Source organism: Zalophus californianus, chromosome 14 (genome assembly GCF_009762305.2).
Source record: "Zalophus californianus isolate mZalCal1 chromosome 14, mZalCal1.pri.v2, whole genome shotgun sequence".
Classification (NCBI taxonomy): domain Eukaryota; kingdom Metazoa; phylum Chordata; class Mammalia; order Carnivora; family Otariidae; genus Zalophus; species Zalophus californianus.
In genome coordinates, this window is record NC_045608.1 from 34,042,399 (window position 1) to 34,050,644 (window position 8,246).

Below are 8,246 nucleotides of genomic sequence, written 5' to 3' on the forward strand. Positions count from 1 at the left end.
ATGAAGAGCCAAGTTCCCATTCCCAACTGTTACTCTTGGGTCCGTTCTGAGACATAGGACATAATAAAACAGTATTAGTCTCCAGCTTGTTGTTCACAGATGGTATTATTTAAGAACCAGGTCCTAAAATTTATTAGAAAAAAAAGAAGGCCTAAGGTTTTAAGACATGGTCAATAGATAGATAGATTTTATTTTGAGGCAATCAAGGATTACCATACAATTTTTTCCATAATTTTTTGTTCCATAAAAATACATGGAATAGACCCTACTTCAATGCCCATCAAGAAAATATGTAAAGATATCAGATAAAGGGCTAGTATCCAAAATCTATAGAGAACTTATCAAACTCAACATCCAAAAAAACAAAAAGTCCAGTCAAGAAATGGGTAGAAGCCATGAATAGATATTTCTCCAAAGAGGACATAGAAATGGCTAACAGACACATGAAAAAGTGTTCAACATCACTCGGCATCAGGGAAATACAAATCAAAACCACAATGAGATACCACTTCACACCAGTTAGAATGGCTAAAATTAACAACTCAGGAAACAACAGATGTTGGCAAGGAGAAAGGGGAACCCTCTTACACTGTTGGTGGGAATGCAAGCTGGTGCAGCCACTCTGGAAAGCAGTATGGATGTTCCTCAAAAAGTTAAATATAGAGCTACCCTATGACCCAGAAATTGTACTACTAGGTATTTATCCAAAGGATACAAACATAGTTATTCGAAGGGGCACATGCACCCCAATATTTATAGCAGCAATGTCCACAATAGCCAAAATATAGAAGGAGCCCAGATATGGAAGGAGCCCAGATGTCCGTCGACAGATGAATAGATAAAGAAGATGTGGTATATATATACAATGGAATGTTACTCAGCCATCAAAAAAAATCAATGTGGATGGAACTAGAGGGAATTATGCTAAGCGAAATAAGTCAATGAGAGAAAGACAAATACCATAGGATTTCACTCATATGACGAATTTAAGAAACAAAACAGGTGAACATAGGGAAGGGTAAGAAAAAATAAAACAAGACGAAATCAGTGAGGGAGACAAATCATAAGAGACTCAACTATAGACAACAAACTGAGGGTTGCTGGAGGGGAAGAGGGTGGGGGGATGTGGTAACTGTGTGATGGGCATTAAGGAGGGCACTTGTGATGAGCAGTGAGTGTTATGTGCAACTGATGAATCACTAAATTCTACCTCTGAAACTAATAACACACTATATGTTAACTAAATTGAATTTAAATAAAAAATTTTAAAAAAAGAAAATATGTAAAGAAAATTTGATTCACAAGTGTGGCAAGATCTTGGACTTTCAGCACAAAGATCCTTTCTGGGATCAGCATAAATTGTGCTATTAAATATGAAACATGAGTAACAGTTGTAGAAAAGTTTAGGTTAAAACATTACATAACTGGGGTGCCTGGGTCGCTCGCCTTCAGCTCAGGTCATAGCCCCAGGGTCCTGGGATTGAGTCCCCGCATCAGGCTCCCTGCTCCACAGACAGCCTACTTCTCCCTCTCCCGCTCCCCCTGCTTGTGTTCCCTCTCTCGCCATGTCTCTCTCTGTCAAACAAAAAAATAAAATCTTTAAAAAAAATTATTACATAACTGAAAATGATAGTATAGAGAACTCCAAAACTACCTCTCCCTATCCCCACCCCCCACTAAAGCAATGATTAAGTTAGCAAAATTAACTCTTTGGAGTTAATTCTGTATGTAATGTAGTATGTTCTCTGGAACATAATTTAAAAACTTACAACAACTAGGGAATGATTAAAGAAGGAAGAAGCTAGGGGCACCTGGGTGGCTTAGTCGTTAAGCATCTGCCTTTGGCTCGGGTCATGATCTCAGGGTCCTGGAATCGAGCCCCGTGTCGGGCTCCCTGCTCTGCGGGAAGTCTGCCTCTCCCTCTCCCACTCCCCCTGCTTGTGTTCCCTCTCTCGCTGTGTCTCTCTCTGTCAAATAAATAAATAAAATCTTAAAAAAAAAAAGAAGGAAGAAGCTACTAAAATTCAATAAGAGATAATGGTGGCATTTTTCCTTACCTGCCCATGATCGACCATGCCTCAGCATGGCAGCAATCAGGAATCCATGATGCAGCTTGCTAGAATCAGTGGGAGCAGTGTGGGCCTTGTTATCAGAGGATTGTGTTTGTGGGCTTTGATCTGTCTAGTGGCTCCCTGAGGCTTGGTTCTGGGGAGCCTGGGGTGGGGCTCCATGGAGATAACCTTTGTTTTCCTGCCTTGGAGCTTTCTCAGGGCTGGATGGCCTCCTAGGGAGTATTTGTCAAGTGCATTCAAACACAAATACACTAGTAGAAGCCATCCACCAAAGAGCAAGGAGCAGACCAAAAAACCAGGGAAGGAAAAGGCGAGGAAGGAGACACCTTGGGGGTGTCTTGGGGGCACCATGGGGAAACAAGGGCTTTGAAAAGCTCCTGTGTATACCAGGGAATCTAGAAGGCTCATGCCCAAGGCTAGATAGATGTTCAGAAAAGACCTGAGAAGACACTGACATTTCTCCTCTGGCTGACCATTAGGCTCTGGATAAGTGGGAAATGGAAGTTAAGACAGATTTGTCAACAGCCTGGCTAAATGTGGAAAGAGTGTCCCAACAAAAGCTAACCTGCAAACTCAGGATTTTTTTTTTCTTTAGCTCCAGGCATTTAAGGAAATCTGTCTAATGACAAAGTTAATTAAACAGAGACCTCAGTAACCTTGAGTAACAATGAATACAGTCTTTACAAAACTCATTTAGAAAAGTCACTAGATAGGGGTGCCTGGGTGGCGCAGTTGGTTGAGCAACAGACTGTTTGATTCAGCTCAGGTTGTGATCTCAGGGTCATGCAATCCAGCCTCACATCAGGCTCCATGCTCTATAGAACATACTACTAAACAATAGTAGAACACACATCCTTCTCAAGTACTCATGGAACATTCTCCAGGATGGCTATATGTTAGGCCACAAACAACTATATAAAATTTAAAAGATTAAAATTATATGAAGTATCTTCTCTGATGGAATAAAACTAGAAATCAGTAATGGAAATAAACTGGAAAATAACAAATTTGTGAAAATTAAACAACGCACTCTTAAACCACCAATGGGTCAAAGAAGAAATTGCAAGAGAAAATAAGAAAATACTTTGAGACAAATGAAAACAAAAATACGACATACTAAAACTTATGGGTTGTAGTGAAAGCAGTGCTCAGAGAGAAATTTTTAACTATGGATATTGACATTAAAAAGGAAGGTGGATCTCAAATCAATATGTTAACTGTCCACCTTTAGGAAGTAGAAAAGCAAGGGCAAACTAAAACCAAAGCTAGCAGTAGGGAGGAAATAATCAAGATTAGCACAGAGCTAAATGAAATAGAGAGTAGAAAAACAAAAAAAATTAAAAATTAGTTCTTTGAAAAGATCAACAAAATTGAAAAACTAAGAAAAAAGAAGATTCAAATTACTGAAATCAGAAATGAGAGTACCAACTTGTGGAAATAAAGAGTTATAAAACAATACAATGAAAACCTGTACATCACAAATGAGATAACCTAGACAAAATGAACAAATTTCTAGAAACAACACTACCAAAACTGACTGAAGAAGAAATAGAAAATCTCAATGACCTATAATAAGTAAAGCGATTAAATGATTAACCAAAAACCTGCCAACAAAGAGAAGCCCAGGATGGTGACTTCTATCAAATATTAAAAAAATTAAACCTAAGCTTTTTTCAAATGCTTTAAAAAAATAGTAGAGGAAGGAACTTCTTAACTCATTCTATGAGGCCAGCATTACCCTGATACCAAAGCCAGACAAAGACATTACAAGAAAATGAAAATGATAGACCAACATCCCCAATGAATATAGACTCAAAACTCCTGAACAAAATGCTAGCAAACTGAATCCAGTAGCATAGTGAACATATTATACATAATGACCAAGTGGGATTTATCCCAGAAATGCAAGGGTGGTTCAACATAAGAAAATTAATCAATTCAACATACTACATTAATAGAACAAAGAAAGAAAAAAAACCCACGATCACCTCAATTGATGGAGAAAAAGCATTTGACAAAATCCAGTACCCTTTCATCATAAAAACACTCAACAGACTAGAAATAGAATGAACATCCTCAAAATGGCAATGGGCATTCATGTAAAACCCCATAGCTAACATCACACTCAATGGTGAAAAACTGATAACTCCTAACATCAGGAACAAGACAAGGCTGCCTACTTTTGCCACTGATATTCAAAATTTTACTGATTGTTCTATCCAGAACAAATAAGAAGAAAAGGAATAAAAGGAATAAAAGACATCCAAATTATAAAGAAAGAAATAAAACTATCCATATTCACATATGACATAATCTTATATAAAATCCTACAATATCCTTATAAAAACTATTAGAGCTAATAGATGAATTCAGCAAGTTGCAGGACACTAGATCACACAAAACTCAGTTGTATTTCTATATACTAGCAATGAACAATCTAAAGGGAAGTTAAAAAAGCAATTGCATTTTTACAATAAGGTTAAAAAGAATAAAACAGTTCAGAATAAACAACTGAAAAGATACAAGACTTGTATACTGAAAACCACAAAATATTGTTGAAAGAAATTCGAGAAGACCTAAGTAAATGGAAAGTCATCTGTGTCCATGGGTTAGAAGACAATACTGATGTGGCGCATGGGTTGCTCAGTCGGTTGAGGATCTGACTCTTGATTTCTGCTCAGGTCATGATCTCAGGGTCATGCGATCAAGTCGCGAGTCAGGCTCTGCATTCATCTGGAAGTCTGCTTAAGATTCTCTCCCTCTGCCTCTCTCTCCCTCTCTCTCTCTCAAATATATAAATGTACCTTAAAAAAAGATTAAATACTATTAAAACAGCAGTATTCCCCAAAGCAATTTATAGATCCAATGCAATCAAAATTCCAAGAGCCTTTTTTTTGCAGCAATGGGAAAGCCAATCCTGGAGTTCATACAGATTTGCAGAGCACCTTACACAGCCAAAACAATATTGAAAAAGAAGGGCAAAGTGGCAGTATTTATATTTCTCAATTTCAAAGCTACAGTAATCAAAATAATGTGGTATTGTCCTATGGATATTCTATAAATAAAGGTATATATGAGATCATATTCATATAGATCATGGAATAGTATTGAGACTTTATAAGTTACCTATACATCTAATTTTCAATAAGTCTGTCAAGACCATTTAATGGGAAAAGAATAGTCTCCTCAACAAATTGTGCTGAGACAACTGGGTATTCAAGTATAAAAGAAGGACATTGGACCTTTATGTCACCCCATGTACAAGAATTAATGCAAAATGGTCTGAAGATCTAAATGTGAGAGTGTTTAAAACTAAAAAATTCCTAGAAGAAAAGATAGGAGTAAATCTTTATAATCTCAGATTTGGCAATGATTTCTTACATATAATATCAAAAGTATATTTGAGAAAAGAAAAAAAAGTGAACTTCATCAAAGTTAAAAACTTCTGTGCATCAAAGAACACAGTCAACAAAAAGGGAAAAGCCTCCAAATCAGAGAAAATATTTGTAAATCATATATTCGATCCTGATCTAGGATCCAAAATATGTAAAGAACTCTTAAAACTCAACAACTAAAAGACAAATAACCCAATTCAAAAGGTGCCAAAGACTGGAATAGACATTTCTCTGGAGTAGATGTACAAATGGCCACTGAGCATATGAAAAGATGCTCAATATCAATAGTCATTAGGGAAATGCAAATTAAAACTACAATGAGATACAAATTCACAACCACTAGGATGGCTATAACAACAATGAAAGGGAAATAAGTGTTGGCAAGGGTGTAGAGAAATTGAAACCCTCATACACGGCTGGTTGGAACATAAAGTGATGCAGTTGTCCCTCAATACTTTAAACATTAGTCTAACATATATTGCATTATTTGTTTCAGAAGTACAGATCCGTGATTCATCATATGTTAAAAAAAAAAGAAGAAGAAGATAGCAGGAGGGGAAGAATGAAGGGGAGCAAGTCGGAGGGGGAGACGAACCATTAGAGATGATGGACTCTGAAAAACAAACTGAGGGTTCTAGAGGGGAGGGGGGTGGGGGGATGGGTTAGCCTGGTGATGGGTATTAAAGAGCACACATTCTGCGTGGAGCACTGGGTGTTATGCACAAACAATGAATCATGGAACACTACATCAAAAACTAATGATGTAATGTATGGTGATTAACATAACAATAAAAATTATTTAAAAAAATAAACATTAGTCTATGACTTAGCAATTCTACTCCCCGGAAAAAAACCAAAAGATTTGAAAACAGGTGTTCAGACAAAAACTTGTACACAAATGCTCATAACAGCACTATTTGCAATAGATCGAAGTTGGAAACAACTCAAATGCTCAGGAGCTAATGAATGAATAAACAAAATGTGATATGCAATAGAATATTATTTAGCCATAAAAACGAATAAAGTACTGATAAATGTCACAACATAGATGAACACAGAAAACATGCTGAGTGAAGAAGCCAGACAGAAAAAGTAACATATTGTATGATTCCATTCAAATGAAATATCTAGAATAGGCAAATCCATAGAGACAGAAAGCAGATCAGTCATTGCCTGGGGTGGGGGGTAGTGGGTAATGGGAGTGACTGCTTAAAGGGTGATGAGAATGCTCAGGAACTGAATGGTGGTGATGGGTGCCTAACACTGTGAATGTACTGAATGCCACTGAACAGTACACTTTAGAGTAGTTAAAATGGAGAATGTTAAGTTATGTGACTTTAAGCACAATAAAAACCATTATTATTCAAATGGTAATTTATAGACATTGTCTATACTTCATTGGGTGTCACATTTTTCTGAAAGTGAGTATCAAAATGCACAGATAACAGCTTGCCTTAAATGAATGTTATTACTATTGTTTTATCAATATTCAATTGCAAATGGTTGTAAGCCAGAGTCAGTGTACTAATCTCTTTGTATTTTTCACAGTGCTGCTTTCAACGTCCTTAGAGTAAAATGCTTCATGGGGAGGAAAGAATTCCCCAAATGCATCATAGCCCCAAAGCCCCAAGATGCACGATGACAAGCAGCATGACCACTGTAATAACTTAAATTCTTTTTTTTTTTAAAGATTTTATTTATTTACTCATGAGAGACAGAGGGAGAGAGAGAGAGAGAAGCAGAGGGAGAAGCAGCCTCCCAAGGAGCAGGGAGCCCGATGTGGGACTCGATCCCAGGACCCTGGGATCATGACCTGAGCCGAAGGCAGACGCTTAACCATCTGAGCCACCCAGGCGCCCATGTAATAACTTAAATTCTTGAGCACCTACCCTGAACCAAGCACATTCATCATTTCTAATCTTTACAACAATTCTGCAAAGTGGGTACCACAGTGTACCCATGCCACGGGGGTGTTGGTCAGCTGATACCAAGAGTGCGTTAAAATAAAAATATTCTAGCTGATGATCCAAATATATCCTTGAACATTTTATTTTAACTGAAAACATACAAACATACATTTACTCATTAGTCTTTTCATAAGGAACTAGGAACTTCCTTTTCCCATTTGTTCATCGATTTCTTTTATACAGCTCACTTATAGCACATGACCCCGTTTCCCAATTTCCAGTTTGGGTTTCCTCCAAGAGAAGGGGGAGAATTTTGAAACTCTTGTGAAATCATTAGAGCTCAGATTCTTTCTATATTGTTATGTCCCACCATCCCAGCCGGTGATGTTCAGTTGTCTTATTTCCAGCTTACTCAGCAGGAACATTTTTCATTCCCTTTTTATACTGTCTTTCCAACACATTCAATGTCAATTTCATGGGGACAACAATTCTCTTTTGAAATTTTTAAAATCATTATTTTGTTTATTAATTTTTCTGTTTTCTATGATTTTTTTAAAGGTTTTATTTATTTATTTGAGAGAGAGAGCCAGAGGTAGTGACAGAGATAGTAAGAGAGAGAGCACAAGCAGGGAGGAGCGGGAGAGGCAGACTCCCCACTGAGCAGGGAGCCCGACGGGACTTGATCATGACCTGAGCTGACAGCAGATGCTTAACCAACTGACCCACCCAGGCGTCCCTTTTTTCTATCATTTTAAAAAATCAGCTTTGAGGTTATTTATATAATGACAACAAAAAGAAGAGCAAGCATAAATGAGCGTGGGAATTAAAACAACTTCTTAGTGGATATACAAGTCAGCTGGTAGCAACAGAAG